Here is a 26,784-nt window from a genome sequence, read left to right as displayed (position 1 = left end):
TGAACAGTGAGGGAGGGATATGCGTTGTGTCTGTGAACACTGAACAGTTCCCAGTTTTATTTTCTGTGTAATTTTACAAGAGATAAAGTGTGTGTCCTAGAAGTCCCTGGGTCACTAACTATATAAATAAATATATAAGTAACACATCTTTCTTCCCTGAAAATTGAAATTTTTACACACACATTGTGTGAAATGTGTTGGAACTTCAGCTATTTCACATTACGTGCCACTGTGTGTTTATGTTTTTGCACATGAATGTGCTTTTGTTGCCTACATTAACCCAACATGCAAGGTGAAAGTAGCACAGAGATTAACATTTCTGCCTCACATGACTTGGTGCTCCAGCTGAGCTCTTGGCTGGTATGCCTACTGTGCAGAATCTGCATATCCTCCCTGTGTCTGTGTGGGTTTCTATTGGTTACTCCAATTTCCTCCCACATCCCAAAGATGTGTAGTACATGCAAGCATTGTATGTAAGTGTGGGCATCTTGAAATAGTCTGATGCCCTGTTCAGGATTAATTTCTCTATCTGCAGTGGGTAAGTGTATGTGACGAAGGCTGTGCCTGCTCAGTGGGATGCTGCCCCATTCAGGATTAGTTTCCCTCTCTTGTACCCGGTGAGTCCCATCTTCTGTGAGTCATACGTTTGTATGTGCTGCAATGGACTGCTGTCTGTTCAATATTAGTTCCTGCCTCGCACTCTATGAGTGCTGCAAGCTGTGAGTGAGTGTACATGTGCTGAAATGGGCTGGTGTCAGGGTCAGTTTTTCTGGTGTGTGTGTGTGTGTGTGTGTGTGTGTGTGTGTGTGTGTGTGTGTGTGTGTGTGTGTGTGTGTGTGTGTCTGTCCTATGATAGGCAGGTGCAGTGTTCAAAATCAGTTCCTCTGCTTGTAACTAGTGAGTGATGTATTAGGATTCTTCTCTCCGTGATCTTAGGTAAATGAGTAATGAAAATTGATCCCATTGTGCTCCAATTCAGCTCATTCAACCCTTTCTAAGGGTCATTCTCCATATCTGTTCTCCATATCATTTCCATTCAGTCTCAACTCTCTTTCTTGAATATAGTTTCAAAACGCTGAACAACATGCTGGTTCATAAGAAAGTGGTGACTAACACAGTAAGCAAAAACTTCTCTCTTCAATGGATTCTAAACCCAAACCCACCAACGTAAATGGCCATGGGAGATCGTTTTTCCCAGCGCACACACATCATGCCATGGTATATCAACTACAATCTAAACTAAGGAATTTGCTACAGAAAGATAGAATTGCCAGCTATAGTCTCATATTTGTACAACAAAAAGTGCACTCTACACTGGTGTACTGAAAAAGAACTAGCTAAAGACTACTAAGTAGGTGAAAGGGTTAAATACAAAAGAATGAGACATGTCAAGGCAATGATCATTGACGTCTTCCATTTTGATCTGCAAACACAGCTTGACATTTACTGAAATCCTTTTTATCTTAAACAGCTGTGGTTAAGAATCTCTATTGCCATAGTTACTTCTAATGCCAGCTGTTGAGATCCACACACACACACACACACACACACACTGCTACACTGAACAATGAACAATTATTAGATATTGTATCTAAGTTAGAACTGCTACAGCAAAACTTGCCCTGGAACCAAACACATAAGGTCATACAGAGTGCTGTGATATGTAAAGCAAGTTACCAATTAAAATTTCATGATATCTATTCTCTACACAACCAGTCTGCTTACAAAACATACTGATGAGCACATTTGTATGTAAAGCCTTATGCCTTTTGGCTTTGTTAGATTTCTGCACTTGCTGAGACCCTCTGATCAGGCTTGCCCATCTTTTATATGCATTCCCTGGAGGTGGCTAAAATCAGGCCTCTTAAGGGGCATTTAAAGGAGAATTGTGTACAATTTAGTAATTCCAGATAAAATCAACAGCACTTCTATCGAGCACTAAATCTACCTTAGTTTCATGGGAGTCCCTCAGAGACTGTATGCATAAGTTTATTTCAAGAAAACTATTTTTAAGCAGGTTCCAAGTTTACTATCATACTTCTCAACTGTCCAGGTTTTCGCAGAATGTCCAGATTTTTGCCTCATATTTTGGTCAATTTTTCATAAAATTGTGGTTTTCTGGCAAATTAATGGTAAATCATTAAGGATTGAAGTTAGAAAATAATTACAGACATTTGAGTTTCAGACTTCACATCCTTCAGAAAATTCATGCTAACGCACAACCTGTTATTCTATCAACTTTCTAAATTTGTAAGAGCAATATTTAAAAATTGCCCCTATTTTTGAGCCGGTGTCCCACTTTTATTTATGGCTTTGTCCAGATTTTTTGCTCTAAGAGGTTGAGAGGTATGTTTACTATTAATCCTGCCAGAATCTGTGCATTATAGCCCATTATATCAGCCCTTTTTTGTTTTGTTTTATTAAATCAAGAAAGAAGTAAATATGTAGATAAATATAGTCCTGAATGCTTCCATTTAAAATGACTTAACTGCTACGGCTGATTCAGTTAAGTTGACCGAAGATAATGAGTGAGCCCTAAACATGTAGCACAATACAGACTAAGGTGTGAATCATACAACTCTATATGACAGGGGTACAGTCAAGTAGGAGAAGCTACAAGAGAGCAGCCAGAGAACCCCTAAAAACAGACATTGTTAACTAAGTACACTTACAAAGGGACCTACAGATGTGTGCATGAAACCTACAGCAAATTCTGCAGAGCCCTAGTGTGTGTGTGTGTATACATGCGTGTGCTTGCATATGTGTGTGTGCACATATTTTCCCATTTAAATCCAGTCTTCTCTATTTCTGTCTAAAGGCAGACACACACAATATATATATAACCTACACAGGAAGAAGGACAGACACCATAATAATGGATTTCATCTTCATCTTCGACTTGGGCTCCACAATTAAGAGATTTACAGCAGAACTGTGAGCTAATGACTCTCACAAGTAGTTTCCATTCTATATTGGTTGGCTGACTTATTTGACCTGAGTGAATTATGATTTTTTTTATTGCCCTGATGCTCCACAGAGGTGTAGAAGTAATAAGCACATCAGCCTTCCTACTTTTATACTACATGGGAATGTGTATGTTTGATTTTCCGATAAATCACTGAGGCTTACAGGCAGCCAAAATGCCAGACACTAGAGTTTCACATTTCTTACTGCTCAGGAGATGTATTCTGATGTACAACCTATTGTGCCTTCAGCTTTTTAAGTGAAGTAGAATAATATTTAAAAGTTGTCCCTGATTTTTGGACTTTGGGACTCCATTACTTTTAGCTTTGAACAGCAAAATTGAAAAGTATGTGCATGCCTGCAGTGGGTGATTAATGGCAGTGTGTGTGTGGCTTAGAAGAAAGCTAAATAATTAAAGAGTGCACAAAACAGCTGGACACATTATGACGGTACCTAGCACTATAAGCACCCAGCTGTCACGTATTAAGTGTGAAATACATAAACTGCGGTGGTGGTGCTGCGGTAGTATTGTCGCCTCACAGTAAGACATTGTTCTGTTCGATTCTCAGCTAGAGCGTCTTCTGTGTGGAGACATTCGTGAATGGGCGTACCTTCATTGAAGGTTGTGCGTCAGGGCCGGCAACTCGACACGTAAAAATCTACTGCCAATCATTAGCAGACCGGAGTTCCGCTGTGGCGACCCCTAACTGGGAAAAGCCGAAAGACTGAAAGGAATTAAGTGTGAAATACATGGGAATCACAATGGGTGAGCAATAAGTGGTGGAGAATTCCCCAAAAAGATGCATATACGTATGTAAACATACAGTAAGAAAAAATGTCACAAGCAACAATTATCTCTGCACATGTATGCGTTTATCATACACAACAGTAAATTTCTGTGTAGTATACACTTTGTTATATAAAGGGAATTCATAAAATATCAATGAAACACTTATTACACCAATAACAGAAAAAAATGTAAGCACTTTTACAAATGCACTCCACTGCTAAATACAGTGCCGAAAGATCAGAAAGATAGCATTTTACTATTTTTTTTTCAAATGTCAGTTTAAATTGATCTTGTAATGCAGTTTGAAGCAAAATAGTTAGCTGGGGTGGGCAAATGCCATATGTAGTAAGTTGTACTTCCCCCTCAGCTTGTATACATTATAAACCAACTCTGTAGTTGTATCTGAGGGATAACAGGAAACCCTCCACTTAGTTAAGCAATTTATTGATGTCCAAAACAGTTCTATAGAGAACTGGGAAAAGAAAGGAAAAAGGAATTGAAACACCACAAAAGAAAATGAAGAAATAGATATCTTTTAGAGAAATATGTATGAAGATCCTGTGGAACATAACAAAGATGCTAAATGGATAGAAAAAGTAAAAGAAAGAATAAGAAATTCAAATGTATAGGATATGAAGTGGGATGAAGTAATGGACAGAGAGACTGAAATAAAATTAAGAAAAGCTCCTAAACTGGAAAACCCCAGGCCCAGATGCAGTACCTAATTTCTGGTTAAAAGTATTAACATCTTTACATGAAAATTTAGCCATGAGTAACAACTATTTATATGTGCATCTCAAAGAGAGACCAGCCTGGTTAGGAAGAAAATATTCCTACTTAAGAGTGAACCTGCAAGCTATCCTTAAAACTATAGGCCAATAACTTGTCTTCCAGTGATGTGCAAACTATACACTGGAATTGATGCCGACAGAGTTAATAGTCATTTAAAAGAAAATTCAAACATAGCAATAGAACAAAAGGGTAATAAAAGAAAGTCATATAGAGCAAAGGATCATTTGTTGTTAAATAAAGTCATAATGGAGAACTGTAAAAAGGGGAACAATCTATGTATGGCATAGATAGAATGGATGGGAGATCGTAGGTTTACCCCGGGTATCACTTCTGTGTCGCTGTTAGACAGAGACACAGTATACTAACCTCGAAAAAGGGCATAGCAAAATAAATTTAAAATGGGTGGCGAAAGCCAAACACATTCTGGCTAGGCTTATAAATGCCCTAGGGCAGATAGCCTAGTATGAACCTACCTATGAACCTATAAAAAAGTATCTGACAGTATCCCACATTCATGGACAAAACAGTACTTAAAATATGTAAGATACACACTACACTGATCGATTACATTACAGCGACCATGAAACAGTGGCAGACCACTTTGCAATTAAACCATGATAAAGAGCAAATTATTATTCTGGGGATAAAAATTCAAAGGGGGATAATTCCAGTGTGACTGTCTGTCACCGCTGCTCTTTGTCTTGCCCTTAACCCATTAAGCTGTCTACTTAACAAATTAGGTCATTGCTACAGTCTGCCTCCCAGAAAAAAAAAAACAGTGTAAAGACTTCTCATCTTCTTTTTGTGGATGATTTAAAACTGTATAGCTCATCAGATGAGGAACTGAAAGCACAACTGCAAGTTGTCAAATCCTTAAGTTGATATAAGAATGTCATTTGGTCTTGATAAATGTGCAAGAGCAACCTTTAAAGCAGGAAAACTGCAGCACCAGAAAACATCAGTTTGGGATAGGAATGTGATATAAAAGAACTTGAGCAAGAGGGAGTGTATAAATATTTGGGAATTGATGAAGGATCAAGAATAAAACACAAACAAATGCGAATAAAACATAGAAAGGAATATTTTAAAAGACTAAGATTAATACTGAAAATAGCATTATAGATCTGAAGTCATGGGACTGCTTTCATATCTCCTGACCTCACAAGATCCAAACATAGTGAAAGTTTTTGAAACACGAGGAGATTAAGTCTAAAATGACTGCCCTGTTTAGTTTAGCAAAAGCTTATCAGCGTCAAGTGGGAATAGAAATGAAACCAGAAGTAGATAAAAATCAGGTAGCAACTGAATGTGCCAAAAAACAAATGAATGAGTATAAGGTGAAGGGTCACATGAGGTGGGAAAAAATCTCAAAAATGCGTAAATATAGTTGCAAGTACAGAAAACTCTTGGAATAATCTCATGTTGATCAGGACTGAATGCAGGAATAGTTAAGGAGAGGTGAATTTATACCAAAAGACGAAAGGTTAATATTGGTGGCCCAAGATAGGGGACTACGTAAGAAAACAAAAGTAGCATTGCTCATTGAAACTGCTACACCCAGTGACTACAGTGTCGTATGTACAGAGAGACACAAAGTCATAAAATACCAGGATATGCAGGCAGAAACAATGGCAATGTGGAAGAAGGGTATCCATACCATTCCAATAGTAGTAGGAGCAATGGGTTTTGTAAAAAAGTATTTACAATCGTATGTAGATACATTACCAATATATGTAACTCCATACAAATTGCAGGTGTCATTACTGGCCACATTGTGGGTGCTGTGAAGAGTACTTCTGGCTAACATCAAGATTTGAAACAATACTAATTTTATGGACTTTGATACTTTGACTTACTTAGGGATGGGGTCCATTCCAGTTATGTTGTTAGAAACCCAAAAGACTTGGAGAAATTAGAGAGTAGAGATTCTACTAGATAAGTGAAGTTCAATCAACTGGCTGAAAAGTACAGCTTACACGGGTGCTTTTTTCTACTCCTCTACACTTTTTGTTCCAGTGCTTGCCAGATATCTCCCCTCCCACAGGTAGGCCATTAGGCAGTTTCTGTGTAAATACCCTACTCCTGGTTTCCCCTAATGAGAAGAGATTTCATAATGCTGGCATCTGAGTATGTGCAGTTCTTGGCATGCTCAGCTCACAGCTACAGCACATGTTGCTTGGTGATTGAGCCAATTCCAGCCCTTTGAACTGTAGTCCTGTAACATGCAGACTTCAGTGTGCGGCACTATTAGGGACCAACCTGATTCCTTCTCCCCAGGTGGCGTGAGCAATTAGTAATCTTTCGGCCCAAGCTCTCTCCTTAACACCTGGGTCAATTACTACCTCTGTCTCATTTGGGTCACAGTCAGGCATTACAGCTCTGCATTACAGAGGTGACAGTCACACAACTGGTGATTATTGACAAACTGGCCTTCCCCCTATTGGTAACGAAGATTTCACAAAACAGTACCCTGTTATACATTTAAGAGGCAGACTTGTTCTGGAAGTTTCTCTCTTATGTTAGTTTGTGTGTCTATACTCACACCCAGTGGGAGGCAACTTTGCCAAAAGGCATTATTTAATTAACTTTCTCTCCTGGATTATAAAATATTCAGATAAAGTTTGATATAATGAATTACAGTCTGCAGGTATTTCCTTCAGGCAGCTTAATCACCCACTTCCTCACTCTGTGTGAACAGAGCACAGAAATTAATATGCCTTCAGTCTTATTTAAAAATATATAGATGTCAAGATGTTTTCATTCTCCTGCTCTAAAACATCTGTTCCAGCTGTAACTTACTAAGCAGGCAAGTGGTGTTTCTCTTCATCTTCTGTTCATTGATTCACAGGTTCATAAGCAAGTACTAGGCTAGATGCCTTTGTGGGTCATTTCAAGCCTGTCTAATTTCACTCAAAGCTGAGAATCGAACCCTGCACCTTGTGTCTATGACGTAAACACTTTATGCATTATGTCAACCCAAACTTCAAGATAAATGTGACTTTTCTTAAGCTGTCATTCATTCTCCAGTTACCTGTTTTGTCCAGTACAGGGTCATGGTGGAATCAAGGTCTATCCAAAAACTCAGTGGGTGCAAGGCAGGGAATTAATACCATGAGGATACCATTCTTTTGCAGCACAGAGACAGTCACTCGCTCAAACACATCACACACATCTATGGGCAATATGGAACATCACCAGTTCACCTACTGCATGTCTTCGGGATGTGGAAGGAAATTGCCGCATCCAGCCAAAAATCCAGGCAGACACAATTTGCACATGTATACTCTGCAAAGCAGGAACCAAGGGCTTAAAAACACAGAATCAGTCACTATAAGATAACAATCCTAATCCCTTTATCTTCCATTATATATATGTTTACCATTCTAGAGGCAGGAGCTGAGTGTTGCTACTTGAGTGGAGTCCATTTCAGATGCTGAAAGTGTGTGTTTATTACTGAAGCATGAGATTTTGCAGGTTGAGTCACACCCATAACAAGAATAAACTTATTTTATAGTTTTCTCACTGATTTATAATATGAAATGAATGCATTTGATATACTCCAGTAGATTTTGCAATATTTAGAGAAAAGTGAGAAAATGTTAGCTGATAAAATAAGGGGGTATTTGCCATTATTCATGCCCACCTCCACTGTGTAGGGCTCAGCTGCTCAAATCAGGACTGTTGTATGAAAAGGCAGGGTTATTTACTTTTTTTTTTTTTTCATTTTATGCATACATGCACTACAGCACTTGGGTCCTTTTCCAGTTATGACCCAATCACAACAAGGTGACAAAGATAATTATACTTACTAGAGCAACATTAGGTCTAACTTATTACACATCACAAACTCGGCATATGCATAAGACTACCAAATTGCTAAAAGCAAACCTACTGGGTTACCTATATAATTTTATTAAATGTAGACCTTCTGCTTATGGTACAGGAGTAGTTATGCAAACTATGTAATTGTGCCATTGCAACTACATTCTGCTTTTTGGTGAAGCAGTAATTTAAAACTGTTTAGAGTACAGAGATGTCATACATGACTGTCATATTGTACTCTGATGTTCTATACCACTGGGCCTTTAACAAATAACCCATCAGATGTGCAATATAGTGAGTACCATGGGACAGTAAGCATAGCTACCGAAGATTTGTATCATGCATCAAAGGGACCTGCAGGAATCATGGTTCAATTGCTTGAACATTAGTGTACTGATGAGGAGAATGACACTGATGGTCATTACAAAACAGGGGACTTGATGGTTCTAGGTCTTTGTTAAACAGGCAGATGCTTCAACATGACAGTTCGTGACACCAACCCACACTAAAATGTCTTATGCTAAGGCTACACTTCCAACAAACAGTCACCAGGATTTAAATCATCTCAGATCCAGTACACTGGACTGCTCTACAAATAATGTTTTAGTGAGTGGTGACCACAGTCAAACACACAGATTTTCCTCTCACTAAGCTAGACAAAGACAGCATTACAGTGCCTTAAGGCCCTTTCTCCTAGCAAATATGGCTATGACATGGTGTTGATACATGTGGGAGTACATAACTTAGCATGCAATATCTTGATCTATATGCTAAGACACATTTAGGGAGTGGAGGGAATGGCAGCGATGGGTGGAGTATTTGGACCCTGTAGCAAATTTACAGACTTTGTTATAGCAGGCTACCAGCTTGCTTTTTAGGCCAAGTTGGAGATGAGTAAGTAGAGGGGCACCATACATAAGAGAGGGGAGCAGGTAGGAGGAGGCTAGAGTACATTTGGTAGAAGCGGTTAAGATAGCAACTTTGTCTATACAACAGAACTAGATTTTGATGTTTTTTTTTATATTATTTTGGATGTAGATATTGAATTTTAAATGTTCATCAATGGTGACTCCAAGTAGTTTGGTGTGAGGTACAGTATCGATTACAATGTTATTGTGGCTTTTTATTTTAAAGAAGCTTTTGTCTATAGTGAAATTTCTCAAAGGAGAGAATATCATGATTTTGTTTTATTAGCATTGAGAGTGAGATGGTTATTTAGCATCCATTTTTGGTATTGGAGAAGGCTGTCTGGGTTTTTCGAAGGAGTTTGGAGGGAGAGTTGGCTGTACAGATGATTGTGGAATCATCAACATACTGGATCAGTGTAGCATTATCTATGGATTTGTGAAAGTTATTAATGAAAATATTGAAAAGTAAGGGTCCGAGAATAGAGCCTTGGGGGAAACTGGAGGGATTGTTGAGAAAGAATGAAGTGGAATTTTTCAATTTAACAGTTTGTTGTGTATTGGAGAGAGAACCTATGAACCAGGCTAAGGAGGAAGGAGAGAAATTGAGGGAGGAAGGTTGAGATAAGAGTAGAGGATGTGAAACAGTGTCAAAGGCTTTGGAGACAGGCAAGTAAAGGGTGGATACGATTTTCTCAGAGTCACAAGCATGATTAATGGTATCAAGGAAGGACAGAAGAGCAGTGGTGGTGCTGTGGCCAGGCCTGAATCCATGTTGTGTTGCGGTACGATGACTGTGTGTTAGGTATGGCAAGAGTTGGTGATGAATGCACTTCTCGAGGATTTTAGAAAGAGGTGACAGAATAGCTATAGGATGGAAGTTAGCAGTGTCTGTATTATTGCTGCCTTTGTGGAGAGGGGTGACAAAAGTTTTCTTCCAGAATGAGGCGACATAGGCTTCCTGGATGGACATGTTGATAAGAATGGAAATGGGAAGGGTAATGCTGTCTGCAGCCATCTTAAAGGGACAATACCAGCATTTAAAATTTGGGTCCAATGTACAGCAAAGCAAAGGAACGCCCACTCAACCACATCATTCAAATTCCCACCCACAGTGTCAGTTAGCTTGGAGACACCCTGTATATCTTCAGTTACAGTGCTGTTTTGGCTCCTAATCACAACTGCAGTTTAACTTTGTGTTCCCACCTCACTGCTGTTGGACTTACGGCTCTTTCTTCCAAACTTCTTTCCACAGGTAATACATTTTCCCTGGTGAATCTGTTATGTATGTCACATCTGCTATGTTAGTTATCTGTATTTTTATTATTTTCTACAAGTTAAATGTCGATATATTGATTGCATTCTCACTTATGCTTGCTGAATTGTCCTATTCTGACAACCTGAAATTTGTTACAAAAAAATAGGAGTTATTTTTTTAAGGCACTTTTTCATGTTATCAAGAAGTAAGGTTTTGTGAGCACAAGACACTTTTCTTTCAATAAGTATTTTTTCTTGACTGTTTCTCTTGCTTAATATGGACATTACTCAGTTTAATGGTAATCTCGGTGATGTATTTTGTGCTACTTGTGCTCTGAATGTCTCACTTGAAAAGACTTCTGCACAAATTGGATTTAACCACTGGACATAGTGGTGGTATTGTTGAGGGGGGAGACAATCACATTACAAAATTAACTTTTCATAAGCAGGCATCCTTTCTGTGCCAGTAAACGGATCTAAAACATTACATTCTAACTAAAAATAATGAAGACTTAACGGGATAACCTTTTAAATTATTTTTAATCAGATAAATTAAGTATAGTTATGCGAGGCAAAAGTGGTATATCCTGAAATGTATGGTCAAATTAACATTTATTTTGTTTGACGAAGCTGTTAAAATGGGGAACATAAGAGAAAATGTTAGGTCCTACCAGAATGCAGTTAAGATGGCCAACACTAGATGTAAGACACATGGGACATCACAAATTCCATAAATAGGAGGGTCAGCAAGAAAAAAAACGTAATTCTGCTCACAACACATAACCGTACTGACCAAATGCGTCCGTGATATTTATAGTTTTGCTGGAAAACTGTCTCTATTTGTTCTGCATCTGTGATCGCATTGCAGTCTGAGATGAAACAGAAAAGATCATGGTTATTAATAAAGTCAGTCATTCAAGTTATAGACTGCTTATTTTTCATTCGATGAATAGTCACACAACTTTTCCCATTCTATCTAACATAATTTAAAAAGTGCGCTGACTTTAGTTGCCTTTGCCCTGAACCCCATCTAGATTTCGGTGGGGGGAGGGGGTTGACTGTTATAAAACTAAGTATTACTTTGAAATGTGTTTTCTAGCTTACCATTTGAAGCAGGTTTACGTTTTACCTGTTGATGAAATTGGTGCAGTATCATGTGCATACAATAGCAAAAATCCTAATATCTGACAAAAGTTTTATAAATTATAAAAAAAAAAAAAAAAAAAATTCAATCAAACTTTTTTAAACTACAGACGGACAAAGCGTTCCAATTTTCACCACAACATGTGTATATAGATTATTATGTATGAGGCAAAACAACTGGAAGAAAACCATAACAAGTTGCAAAAACTACACTTGCTGTTTGACACAGTAAGTCAATGGTCAGCTCAAATGACAACCTGTGTAAGCAGTAAGGGGGTGCAGTGGTGCGAAATCATACCTAGACAACCTGTTCCAGCAAGTAGTAACACTCACAGACTGAGGGACTTGTTTTTATTCTAATTTTACAAAGGATGAGATGATACTCTATCAACTGAACTTATGGCAACATACCCTAAAACTGTTGTTAAGTTCCTAAATGAATGTACAGTACTTGTAGGCTTTTTACTTTGCTTTCTAAGGAATTGCCCACTGATAATACTTCAGGTCATCATCTCAACTTAGTTACATACCAATAATCCATGCTGGAGGGTACTGACAGGCATTTGCGTTTCTGACTTCATACTATTCAGTAAATTCATGCTTATGTACAACCTGTATTTTCCTCACTCGAGTAAGTTTGTAACAGTAATATTGAAAAAGTCTACATTTCTAGATATTGGCTTGTCTAGGTTTTTCGCTCTAAGAAGTTAGGAGGTATGCTTCTAGCATCCATGTCAGATGCAAAATCTGATCTGTCCCAAGTTTTCCTTGTCCGGTACTGTTAGTTTATTTGGATTAATGAATAAAAGCTGTCCCTATCTTTTATCTTTTGCCAAACACCCCCCTGTCAGCCTGCCAAGCATCCGCCTGTCAGCCACCACCAAATTAAGACTTTGTCCAGACTTCACACGAGCCTCAGAGGAGCTGTTAGTAAGCAGAAGGAACTCTGCACAACACCTACCAGCTTTCCACTCACGATCGTTACACTTGTAAACTAGCCACATTCACATCACTAATACCTGGGTCAGATGTTTCATTAATAAGTGCTTATTAACTGCTCCTGCCACTAAAATTTGGCTTTTTGGGACGATCATTCATTGTGTATTGTTTCTATAGTAACAGGAACCAATGATCGTTCTAAAAGGGAAAGTTTTACCAGCACAAACAGTTAATAACTGCCCAACAAAAATATTGGTAAATTACTTTATAGCTTTTCCATAGCAAATGCATGGAACAAACTACCTTATATTGTCAGTATTATCCCTGTTGTTAATACTAGTGGGGAGGGGGGAAAGTATGGCTGGCACTTACCTGACCTATGCCACCATCCTTCTGCTATTTGAGAATCAATAAGTTTACTGCTATAGCCTCTTTCTAGAAATTCTTGTTTAAGTGTTTGTAATGCAACGATGAAACTATCATCATCATTAAAAAGTCTCATAGTTCGAAATATCTGTCCTTTCAACACATTAAATTTCATCTGATTCGGATGCATACTGCCATAGTGTAGAACATTATTCTTTCTAACAGTTTTCTTATACAAAGTAGTAGACACAGTGGATATATTATTTTTAGTAACTTTAACATCCAAAAACTCTACTTTTTTATCAGAATATTCATAGGTAAAACTCAAGAAAGTATTTCACTGATTTAAGTATAAAAGAAACTCTTGTAGCCGTTGCTCTGAGCCATGCCACAACAAAAACATATCATCCACAAAATGTTTATACCTTTTGATGTTAACCTGGTATTCATTATTCGAAAGTACATGCTTAGCTCTCTCTCTCTCTCTCTCATAACTGTGAATCTAAAATCATCAGTTTTATGTGTGAGGGAATGTTTACATAAAGCACTGGATATTCTTTTTTGCCTGATATCACTAAAATTTTCTGACATTCATAGTCGGAGTGGTCTGGAAGTTTGTCCAATGTAAAAAGCAGAGTATGAGCACACAGCTAGATAAATCACTCAATCTGTATTGCAATTGGCTAGAAAATTAATATCATAAACCACTGGAGTGTTCTTGCTAGAAAATGTTTGGGATTTATTGACCTTATTGCAATGTGTGCAATGTCCACATGGGACACAGCCCACTGGAGGTGAGCCCAAAATTGTACTTTGTTTGGATGTGTGCAAACCCTGCCATGACTTGTAATGGCTACGAGCCTAAAGTCCTGCCCCTACAAAATGAGAAGGCACACTTATCTTGAAGAATGTTGGCAAGCCCTGAATCTGCCAACAACAAATTCCAATGTCTATTAATGATTTCCATGAATGTTTTAGTATTCCGCCCATAAGTGGTTAAGAACCGTATGGTTGGAATCTCAGGTGATGATCTATCTTTATATTGCAGTAATTGATCTCTGTCCTGATTCAATGCCAAATGACTGGCCATCAATACACTACCTGGCTTATACCCCTTGTTATGGAACCTACATACCAGATCATGTATAAAGTGTTCATAATTGTCCTGATTAGAAGATATACATCTTATTCTAAGGAACTGAGATTTTGGGATATTTTTGATGATGTGTGATGGATGAAAGCTGGATGCATGTAGAAGTGAATTGTATTGTGGGTATTTTCTATATACCTGACTACTTAAAGTATTATCAGGATTTCTCATAATCAGGACATCCAAAAAACTAATTTGATGTTCATGATGATTCACCGTAAAATGCACATCCCACTTGTTTTCACTGAGATATTCAATAGATTCATTCAAATATACAATATCACCTCTCCATATCATCCAGCAATGTCTATTTCATCCAAATAAAAAGTATGTCTATAATCATAAATGAGTTGCTCCTCCAATTATGCCATGAAAAGATTGGCATAAATCGGGGCGAATGACACCCCCATGGCTGTGTCCTGTACTTGCCAAAAACATTTGCTGTAATACTAAAATACATTTTTGGTCAGTACATGTTCTGCTAAGCCTACTAGAAATGTGTTAAAGCCGAGTGGATACAATTCCATTGCATCTAACCAATGTTGTAAAGCTTGTAATCGCGCCCAATGTGGGATGTTGGTGCATAATGCTGTTACATCCAATATACATAAAAGCCATCCCGGCTCTATCTGAATATTGGAAATGATTTGCAAAAATTGGGTAGTATCCTGAATACGCGACCTGACACATTTCAAAAGAGGCTTAAGATATTCGGTCAAAAATTGTGAGAGTGGTTCTTTAAGGGACCCCTTACCAGAAACAATGGGTCTACCTGGAGGGTTATGTAAACGTTTGTGAAGTTTAGGTAATAAGTATAGATGTTATTTATATGGATCAAACACTGTAAGATGTTTCAAATCTGAATGAGAAATAATCCCTTCCTCCTTAGCCTGCAGTAGAAAATCATCAATTTCTTGTTTAAATCTACAACATGGATCCAAGGGCATGTGCATGTAATACCTAACATCACCGATTTGTCTCGCTTCTTCATCATGGTATTTGTCCCAATCCATCACCACCATTGCTCCAACCTTATCCGCTGTAGTGATGACTATATTACAATTGTTCTGGAGTTCATACAGTGCCTGTTGTTCATTCGTTGAGAGATTGTGTGATAAAGGCACCAGATCTTTGGAATAGAAATGCAGATCTTTGAGAACGCTATTTTGAAACATAAGGACATTATGATGTATAGGGGGCATAGAGGTAGATTTGTGAAAAGTGAACTGGTGATTATTCTTGTCCAAAGGCACTAAATCAAAAAACATCCTGAGATGTAGTAGTCTACAAAAAGCAGTTACATCCTGTGCAAAAGAGTCTTCTGACACAAAGAATGCAGGTACAAAGTTAAGACCTAAGACCTTTATTAAGCAATTGGACCTCAGTCTGTGACAAGGGCATAGATGAAATATGTAACATATTATGTGTTCCATTTATTTCTGTGCCATAATCTTCAACAATGTCTCTACATCTTGTACCTGTCCTGTGTTTCCCACCCCCCTCATATGTGATTTAACCCCAAAGGGTAATCCAAATTGCAATGCTTGGGATCAGCGGATTCTGGTGTGTGGTGCACATCTAAGTCTGTTGCAGAAGAAGAATCTTCACCTGATGTGCCACTTTGAGTTGGTCTAGATTTTTTCAATATTGATCTGGGTCTCTTCCTTTTAAAATTATTTTTGTCATGATCCTCAAACCTAACATATTTGGTAATACCAAAGTGTTTAACCCTTTGATAATCACCCACATCTCTGTTAAATGTGTGTGTTTTCCTATCTTTGAGTTGTTTTTCTAAAGTCAACAATTCCTTGATCAATTGATTCGGAGCAGATATGTAGCATTCCTGTCCCTCATATTGTTTAGTTTCTTCACATATATTAGCTACCTCTAAAATATTCTGGTCAATGGATCTGTCATAATAAGATATTAGAATATCACAAATGTCGTGGATGCCGGTTGTTGTGCCGCAGCCCATTTTTCTGACAATTCACTATCTATATTGGCCACCAATGGATGAGTTCTGACTCTAAGCCTCCTAGATGTGATCCCCTTGGATTGATAAGCCTTGAACAATTCGAGGTGCCACATGTTAGTTCTACGTGTGCGCATGCTTTTAATAAGTTACTGAAAAATAGGTGCACAACTATTTGTATGCCCCTCCAGATCAACTGAGTCATGCGCTCCTCTCCGGCCACCCAATCCAAAACAATTCTTGATCATCCCTATCTGCTGAAAGTCCTTGTAAAATCTTATTAAGATCCATAATATACCGAACCGTGACTTTTAAAAATGTGAAACACACAATTAACACGATCTGTAAAACCCAGATCAATAAAGATAAACCCTCCTGTCAGTAAAGAAAAACTGACAATACAAATTTCCCTGGACTAATGTTAACTCTTATGAGTCCTGGAACCCAAAATCACAGTGCATGAATGTTCCAAATGCATGTAAAAGTGTCTGAAACCGATATCCAAAGTCATCACAATCAAACTGAAATTAACATTTATTTGTTAAATACTGAAATAAGAACCATGCCCCAGTGTCATAAAAAAGATGAGGCCATGAACTAAGTCCCTCACCAGTGTTAAATAAATGATGACATTACGAACAAGGGAGAGGGAAAAAAAACAAATCTTTCCTTTCATAAATAATCAACTTGGTTAGGATAATGTCAGTTCATACAATGTGTTTATATAATCCACCCAAACATCATAACACATTTGGAGATATACTACTCGATTATCCACATCACCCTCGGAAAATCAAAGTAAGTTGTCCCAATACTATAATAAATAATACTGGTTGCAACTAAGTGCATTATTCCATATATTATCAACAATTTCTGATAGTTATCATTAAAGGGAACAATAATAGACAGGACAAACATGACCAGCAGGCTTAAACCTAATAATCTGTTTCCAAAACCATCACTGCAATGCTATGTTCCTTGAACCATAATAGCCTTTGCATTATTCCAATATTTCCAATGTCATCAAGACACATCATAATATTACTTCATGAAGCTGAACCCAAGTTTGTACACCTGTCTCCAAAGTCTGCTATGTTCTCTATTCAGATATACATGTAAATAAACACAACTGATGGACCAAGTCATCCACACTTCTATAATATATATATATATATATATATATATATATATATATATATATATATATATATATATGCCCCTTCCATCATTGGATGTATGTCCATCATTCAAAAAACACCGTCCCAAGTGGACCACATTTAGGCTCAAACTCCTCAGGAACACCAAAGGTCAGTCTTATACCACTGTATTCCAAAAACATTTACCTTTCACTCATAAATCAAGCAAATAATATTGCCGAGTGAAAGTCCACGATGGTTATCAAAGAATGTAACTTCTATCCACTTCAAAAGTAACTGCAATACTGTCTTATACAAAAATACAAATCATATGTTAGTTCAGTTTACCCAACTAATAATTCTGCTACAACCTATATGTCCAACTAAAATTGTCCTAACACTGACACTAATAACCTGTATGGTGACTAAGATCATTTGGTCATACAGTCATACTGTCTATTCGCATATATATCAGCATAATACAGAAATAACTGAAAGAGATGAAGAAGTAATCAAAACCATATACATATGTACAGTTAGTGTAACGCCAAGCCTAAATAAAGTCATAGGAAATCATAATCCATACAAATTGCCATTAATTCTGCCACAACAACTGTATTGCAGCGATGTCCTGATATTAATGGAATTGCACTAAAAAAGTAAAGTCCCACTGTGAACATATAAAAATGTTAATCCACAGTCCAAGATCGACCAAAGCGAATGTATCCTGCCAAAACTGACCCTATATGACCTCAAGTGGTTAGATAAGAAGTCTAGATGCAATTCGTTTAGAAGACAGCCACCACCACATTGTTCCAAGATGGCTGACCTACAATCCCACTTGGCATTAAAGCCAATTGTAATATCTAATGTCAAACTAAATATAAAACAGTACCATCATGATGTTAGCATCCGACTGATTCGGTGACAAGTAATACTCTGTTCACAGAAAGCACTCGCTCCTTACACATAGGGAAAGAAAAGACACCAACCATCAAAGTCCGTTAAAGTGTAAACTCGAAGAAGCAATCAAAAGGTCCCCTCCTCAAAAAATTCTATAATATCCAGTGTGAAAGTCCGTATTATAAGTAGGGGGAAAAAAATGACCAAATTCATATAGAAGCAAAACAGGAAGCTTCTTCTCTAACCGATGACTGATGTACACCACACGCCAACAGCAAGTAAAGCAACCACAGTCCCAAGTAAAAGTCTTGCAAGTACAGCAAGTGCAACCGCCCAAAAAAGTAAATGTCAAACCAAAAAACCAGGCCAGCACAAAGTGGTGAAATTTGTTTAATCCTTCAAGATATAAACCAAAGGCAGCACCAATACATAAGCAATTACAAAAAAATAAGAAACTAACACACAGAAGGACCTGATACTAAATACAATCAAACGAGAACTGAAAAGAAGAGGTTTAAAAGGCCTAACTATAAAAGGACACTTCAGCATTAAAGCAGGCCTTGCTTCACTTCATCACTGACTGGAACAATGCAAAGCAAAATTTGGCAAAGAACTGTGGGACAGAAATTGACTGTCTTATGTGATTCAGTTATTTTTTTCAATGCTTTTTTATTTGTGTTCAGATAACACTGTTAAAATGTTTTCATGTTTCAGACAAATGTATTATGTTTTTAGACAATTCTCATGTTTTAGTAGTAGTTTTCAGTCTGTGTTCAAATGGATTTCAGTTTATTTGTGTTCAGGTAACACTGTCAAAATGCTCTCATGTTTCAAAGAATGTTATTAGTTAGGATATAACATGTACCATTTCCAATTATGTTTTCTATCTATGTTATGGAACACTGGCAAAACACATTATTTTGGTTTAGTTAGTTTCCAGAATAGTCTCAAGTAAAAGCCTTGCAAGTACGGCAAGTGCAACGGCCCAAAAAAATAAATGTCAATCCAAAAAACTAGGCCAGCACAAAGTGGTGAAATTTGTTTAATCCTTCAAGATGTAAACCAAGGGCAGCACCAATACATAAGCAATTGCAAAAAAAAATAAGAAACTAACAGACCAGTTTCAGCTACATTAAGCCTTCCTCAGTGTTAGAGTTAACAAATACTGATGCTGTCCCTTATTAAATATAGACTAGTTGCCTCCAATTGGTTGCTTAAAATTGTTCATTAAGTCCTGGGGAAAATAGTGCACTCAGTTTAATAATCCATTTATTTTCCTTGTTATTCAACATAGAATGCCAGCCAGTTTTATGAGTTCTATACCCTACAATTCTATCAATAACTGTGAATCTAAAATCATCAGTTTTATGTGTGAGGACATGTTTATATAAAGCACTGGATATTCTTTTTTGCCTGATATTACTAAAATGCTTCAGAATATACACAGCTATTTTTAAATGTTCAGTAGATGCTAATGTAAATATCAAGTTTCAGAATATGACATTCATATTCAGTTATGTGTTCAGTATACTACATTTTAGTCAAATCTTACTTCACATTATCCAGTCATCAGTTAAGGGAAAAGTAACAAAATCATTTTTTCTTACAGGCTTATTATTTAAATAATAGGTAGTGATAGTAATAGTCAAGGCATTGTACATTTCAGTCAAATCTCAAAATACTTCATATTATTCAGTCATTAGTTAAGGGTAAAGTAACAGAATTATTTTTACAGGCTTATTATAGTTATTCAATGCACTCAAGGCATAGCAGGGCAGGCTTAATATGTTAATTATTTCAGCAACAAACAACAACGAACAGGACCAAAAGGGATTTCATATTGTAGAAAATATAGAGCACCTCCACAGCAATTCCGCAAAATACTTTTATTCACTTTTCTAGAGCCTCGGTGTAACCACCTTTTAGGAATACAAATACACAAATCACATCCTCCATTTTAATACTGCTCATCCATCAATTAAACTGTAATAAATTACAATTAAACAATTACTAACACTTCACATTTAAAGTAAACTTTTCCAATTTAACTAATTATTTAGTCCTTTAGGGACCAGTGCTTTGTATTTTTAAATATAAATACATTCCTTATACATCAGCTTTTCCTTCAATAACTGTTCATTTCCCCATTTGTAATTAATTTGTTCCAATATAGAGCCTTGTAATAATGTACAATTACTATTATGTTCCATTTTAAAATGTGCAGAAATTATCTTGTCTTCCCTCTGATGTTTTATATCTCTCAAGTGTTCTATAAATCTAATACGAAACATCTTTTTTGTTTCTCCAATATAAAACAAATCACAAGGGCAACATAAAACATATATAACCCCTTTACTATCACATGTATATGTCCCTCCAGATATAAATTTAACGTTATTAATATTGCTAAAACAATTAACAATGTGGGGGGCAAACTGAGCATTTACCACATTTAAAGATTCCTGGATTTTATTCTTTTATTTTATTAAATTTATTTTATTAAATTTATTATTTAAAGCATTTTGTGGAATTGCTGTGGAGCTGCTCTATATTTTCTACACTCTGACATCCCTTTTGGTCCTGTTCATTGTTGTTTGTTGCTGAAATACTTTGGAGTGAAGGTGTTGTTGTTTCATTAATATGTTAATTAGATTACAGATTACAGTGCACTCTTACAGATTGCAGTGCTTTACATTAGTCAAGAATTAATGGACACTAACAGACAATGCAAAGGTATAAACTTACAATGCAGAAAGTGTAGGTTTTAGTAAACTTTTATAGCTCATAAATATTCATAAAAGTTAAAAAAGGTAACTAGCATTATAAAGTAAATTTAAATAACATGTAAAGTCACAAGTTAATACAGAATATGGTAATTATGCTTCAAGACCATTTATAAAGTTATCTTTTTAGTGCAGATTTCAATTAGTCTTCAGAAAATAGCCATCATGCTTGACAGGCTATACAATATGTGGCAGAAGAAGCTGCCAAAGAGGGGATTTCCTCTATATCCAATGCAGTAAAATAAAATTAAGGTAAAAGTTATAACAAAAGTGAAACAAGTGGGCTCATCAACTGGGGCAAATCTGGCAAAGATCCAAGACATGCAGGAAAATGTTAACAAAAGGGCATAATGCAAAGTTACCAGTCCACTCCCTGGAGTAAGAAAACAGAACAAGGGGTACGTTTGCCCTACATGTCAAAAATGATTGGCTAAGAATATAATAAAATACAACTATCAGCTACTAAGTTGGGTAGGTTTTCAAGAATTTTGGCCTATTGTAAAGTATATGTTTTAAATAAAAAGTAAATAAGTAAAAGTAAAGACATTCAGAAGGAGTGTATAATATGTCTGCAGACTAACCCTACTTTAATAAAACCTCAGTTGCAAAGAAGGTTCATTTTCAGGAAAAGCATGGTACAGTACTCAAATAAGTTTTTTAAGACTGATTCCTACAGAAAAAGGGGGGTTAAATAATGTAAAAGTTTTATATATATCACTCACTTGAATACTCTAAAGATTATAAATCTAGGTAATATGAAATCAAATCATAAAATTAAGAGATCTCATTTCAAACAGTCCATAAATGCTCAAGTGACACCTAGTGGTCAAACTTAAAATCACAAGTTTATTCAAATCATAAAGTTAAAAAATGTAAAATCTAAACAGGCATAAATGCTCAAGTGACACATAGTGGTCAAAATTAGAACTGCAGATTTACCAAATAATTTTTTTATTTTATTTTCAGATTACAAGTCAAGTAGCATAAAAGCTAGACAGTAGTTAGCAATATAAATGTAAGTTAACTACAGAAGTAGGTCCCAGTAGACTTTCGTCAAGGGATCTGTTAGATCAGGATTTTTCATTTTACAGTAGTTATTAGACATTAGATGCATACATTTTAGGAAAGCAGAAGCAAAGACTCTTTCACTCAATGTTGACCTTGCTGGCTAGGAAATGGTGTTTCATTTATACATACATTGTAGAAAGCAGAAACAAAGAATCTACGACTAAATGTTGCCCTTGCTGAAATCATAGTTTGTCAAGGGAAGATTGCAAAGAGTTCTTGTGATGTACTTTTCTCAGGGAAAGAATCAAGAGATAAGTTAAGCTAAAAAACAAGATGTAGCCTGAGGATCAAGGCTAGGGGTGGATATAGTCAATAGAGGAACATTACTTGAAGGAGAATATAATGTGCTGTGTTCAGGATAGCAGGCAGTTAAAGTTAGTAAGTTCTCTTGACCTGTTACTTCAGAGAAGATGTCTAACACTTGAGCATGAGTACAGAAAACAGGTCATCTAGAGACTATGTCAGTTTACGTTGTTCAGGACAATCAGAACAATGTACAGCAACTTGAATTGTTTATCAGAACTGTTAATGAAAACAGTATTTTCAGATATTGTGAACATCTAATAAAACCTTATTAAATGAACTACAGTGTTTGGAGAAATTCATTTTAAATAGTGCACATAAGGGAGAGACAGACACCTATTGAAGTACGTGCTTGGGTAATTAAGACTTTAGTTTCTCAGTTTCATAGCATACAATGCTTCCAGCTAGCTATGGTAAAGTACCATCATATCTAATCTTACACTAAATCTAGACTTACGGAAGATGATTGCATTTGTGCAATTGGCATAGCTTTAAAAACTGTTGTTATATATATTAATGACTGGGCTAATCAGATAATAATAGGCAAAGTACAAATCAATCACATTAAGGAATGACAGTATCCTCTAATAAAGATCACTCCACCTTGATCCTACCAATGATAACTTCGGAAATCAGGGCACAAGTACTCAGCAATCTGAGGATTGAGATCATGTAAGAAAGTAAAAAAAAAAAAAAAAAAAAGGGAAGAAAGAGAAAATTTACAACAAATAATTAGGAATGAAAAATACATTTATTAATAAATATAATACAAAGAGAATATATATTGAAACGTATACTGCTTTTTATAAAACTTTTAGATCACAGGGAATTATGCCATGGTTTGATCACATAACATTCACTCTACAGAAAATGACACCATTTTTCAAGAATCAAGGAGCAGACTTAAAGGAAGAAATCTAAACTGAATTTGGAAGGATTAAAGAACATTTAAGAAAAGAGATGAGAAGAAAGAATGAAGTTGACAATACTGTCCAGACTGTAGGAGTACAAAGAAAGAAGGATGAATAAAACTTTATTCTCTTTAAGCAAAATGTATAATTACTGACCATGGGATGGGTAAGGCCAATCTATAACCAAATTTTGAGCATATAATGGCAAATTGGCTAAGCTTAAAATGGTCCATAATGGCAGCTAGCCTAGTACTTATCTATATACCCATGAATCTATACTTACAAATGAAAAAAAAATAGAAGCTGAAGTTATGGAGTGCCTGCGAAGTGAAGGATTTGATGTAGAAGGTCTAACACAGGTTACATCACAGCAGGATGGAGCGAGTCCACAGAGCAGGGAGAAAGGGGAAGATCAGGAAACATCTGAAGAAGAAATATGGACATGGGAAAGGAAAAGAGATTTAATATGGTGTAATATTTATGTAAAGGAGAAAGCAAAATTAACCAATACAAAAAGGGCAACACCAAAGATATTTAAAGAGAAATACAAAGGAATCCAGATATGGAAAACTATACAATAAGAAGACAAAGAGGAAAAGTAGAAAAAGGAGATTAGTAATGGAAAAGGTAAATAAATAGAAACTGAGGTTATGGAGTACCTGCAAAGTGAAGGATTTAGTGTAGAAAATCTAATTCAGAATGCACCACAACAGGATAGAGTAATGGATATCCAAATTAAGGGGAAACCAGTGGAACAGGAAGCAATTGGTCAGATGCCATATGCATATAATTTGGAGCCTTCCACAGCAAACCAGTATAAACATTCACTTGAAGCTAGACAGCAAGGGAAGGAACAGGAAATTGTGGAAACTCTGATGTAGTCAATGTTGACTAGTGAGTTCCCATATGATAGAGCAACAGATGGCAAAGGATGAAATTGATGTGAATGTGTCACAGGAAGATGATATAGAACCTTCTATAGAATGCCTGCAGGAAGTGGAAAACAAGGGATGTGCCCTCGGTTTGGAAGAAAATGAGCTAAGAGAAGAATTGTTTGATTTAATAGACATGGACAAATATATCAAGATCAGTGAAAGAAATAGACTGCAGAAGGTTAATAAAACCCAAAAAGTCAGAAGTCTGATAAAACAAATGAACATAGTAATTAGGACTGTTCATAGAGATCCATGTGATATAACAGAAATAAACAGGATATATTACTACGCAACTAAATTAATAACTGATAAAGTTCTACCACAAGAACACAGGGTAGTGAGGGAAAGGAAGGGAAGAAATCGAATACCATCATGAAAATATTGAAGAGAGAAAATTATAAAGCAGTTAAGACAAGAAGTATCACTGTTAGAAGACTATAGAAGAGGGAATAGATCAACAAAAATACTAAGAAAGATAGATGTGATAAAAGCAATGTGCTATATCAGAAAAGATCAGGATCTATCATGCACTATTGCAAATAACAAACTAAAAATTTACAGATACGAAGATAAATATAAAGGAAAAGTGCAAAATAAGCAATTTATTGATGACTCAAAAAGGTTTTCATAGAGAACTGGGAAATATGGTAAAAGGAACTGAAAGACCGCCAAAAAAGAATAAATAGATACATTTTGGAGAAGTATCTATGAAGATCCTGTGGAAGATAACAAAGATGCTAAATGGATAGAAGTAAAAGAAATAATAAGAAGTTTAAAGGTACAGGATATGAAATGGGATGAAGTAACAGCTAGAGAGATTGAAACAAAGTTAAAAAATCCTCTAATTGGAAAACCCCAGTCCCAGATGCAGTACCTAACTTCTGGTTAAAGTATTAACATCTTTGCATGAAGATTTAGCCATGAGTAACAATTATTTATATGCGCACCCAGAAAAGACACCAACCTGGCTAACAACAGGAAAAACAATGCTCCTACTTAAAAGTGAACCTGCAAGCTACCCTAAAATTATAGACCAATAACTTGCCTTCCAACGACATATAAACTATACATGGGAATTGATGCCAACAGAGTTTATAGTCATTTAGAAGAAAACTTAATTATGGCAGTAGAAAAAAAGGGCAAAAAAAGAAAGTCATATGGAACAAAGGATTATTTGTTGTTAAATAAAGTCATAATGGAGAACTGTAAAAAGGGGGAGAATCCAATGGCATGGATTGACTACAAAAAAAAATGATAGTATCCCTCATTCATGGATAAAAGAGTGCTTAAAAATGTATAAGATACACCCCACACTGATCAACTACATTACAGTGACCATGAAACAGTGGCAGACCACTTTGCAATTAAGTCATGATAAAGGACAAATTGTTATCCCATGGTTAAAATTCAAAGGGGGATATTCCAGGGGGACTCTCTGTCACCATTACTATTCTGCTTTGCCCTTAATCCATTAAGCTGTTTACTCAACAGCTTAGGTCATGGCTGTAATTTGGTTCCTAGAAAATAACAAAGTGTAAATACTTATCACCTTCTCTTTGTCGATGATTTAAAACTGTATTGCTCAACAGATGAGGAACTGAAAGCACAACTGCAAGTTGTCAAAATTTGTTCAGATGATATAAGAATGCCATTTGGTCTTGATAAGTGTGCAAAAGCAACCTTTAAAGCAGGAAAACTGCAATGCCAGGAAAACATAATTTTGGGACAATAATGTGATATAAAAGAACTTGAGCAAGGAGGAGTGTATAAATATTTGGGAATTGATGAAGGATCAACAATAAAACACGAACAAATGCAAATAAAACTTTGTAAGGAATACTTCAGAAGACTTGAATTAATCCTGAAAACAGCACTACAGCTAGGAACAAAATCCAAGCTATAAACCAATTTGCTTTTCCTGTCCTAACTTACAGTTTTGGAGTGACTGACTGGCCCCAAAACACGCTGGATAGATTAAAGAAGAAGAATGCTTCATGCTCACCAAAGATTTATAAAAATCAGTGAATACCAAGATTATATATTTCCCATTCTGAAGGAGGGATGTGCCTCCTTGAAATTGATTATATGTACAGATCTGCAAATGTTGGACTCCACACTTATCTGCTGACCTCACAAGACCCAGATGTAGTGAAAGTTTTGAAACATGAGAAGAATAAATCTAAGATGACTCCTCTGCTTAATCTAGCAGAAGCTTATCGGCGTGAAGCAGGAAAAGAAATCAAAACAGAAGTAGATAAAAATCAGGCAGTAATTGAATGTGCCAAAAACAAAAGAAAGAATATAAGGTGAAGGATCAGATGAGAAGGCAAGAAATGTGGAAAAAGCATAACTATATTTGCAAGTATAGAAAACTTCTGGAAGAACCTCATGTTGATCAGGAATGAACACAGGTATGGTTAAGGAAAGGAAATTCAAACCAAGAAATTAAAGGTTAATATTGGCGGCCCAAATTAGTGGGCTGCGTACACATTGATTTATAAAGCCCATTGAATAAGTGGAAGAAACAGAACAATGTAGATTTTGTAAAACCAAATTGGAAACAGTTGCACACCTCATTGCTGGTTGTGACATACTAATGGCAAAAGGATTTATACTGAAAGGCATTTGAAGAAAATAATAACAAA

General features: G+C 36.3%; 1 protein-coding gene across 3 annotated transcripts in view; it reads right to left on the bottom strand.

The window, feature by feature from the left end:
* RAB37 (RAB37, member RAS oncogene family) overlaps positions 1 to 26,784 on the bottom strand; it is a 2,500,291-nt gene that overhangs the window by 899,378 nt on the left and 1,574,129 nt on the right. The gene's annotated exons all lie outside the window — the stretch shown is intronic.

The sequence above is a fragment of the Protopterus annectens genome, chromosome 10.part0, assembly GCF_019279795.1.
Source record: "Protopterus annectens isolate FY-2018-M chromosome 10.part0, PAN1.0, whole genome shotgun sequence".
Lineage (NCBI taxonomy): Eukaryota > Metazoa > Chordata > Ceratodontiformes > Protopteridae > Protopterus > Protopterus annectens.
The sequence above is the reverse complement of the archived record's forward strand: the minus strand, read 5'-3'. Positions and strand labels throughout refer to the sequence as shown.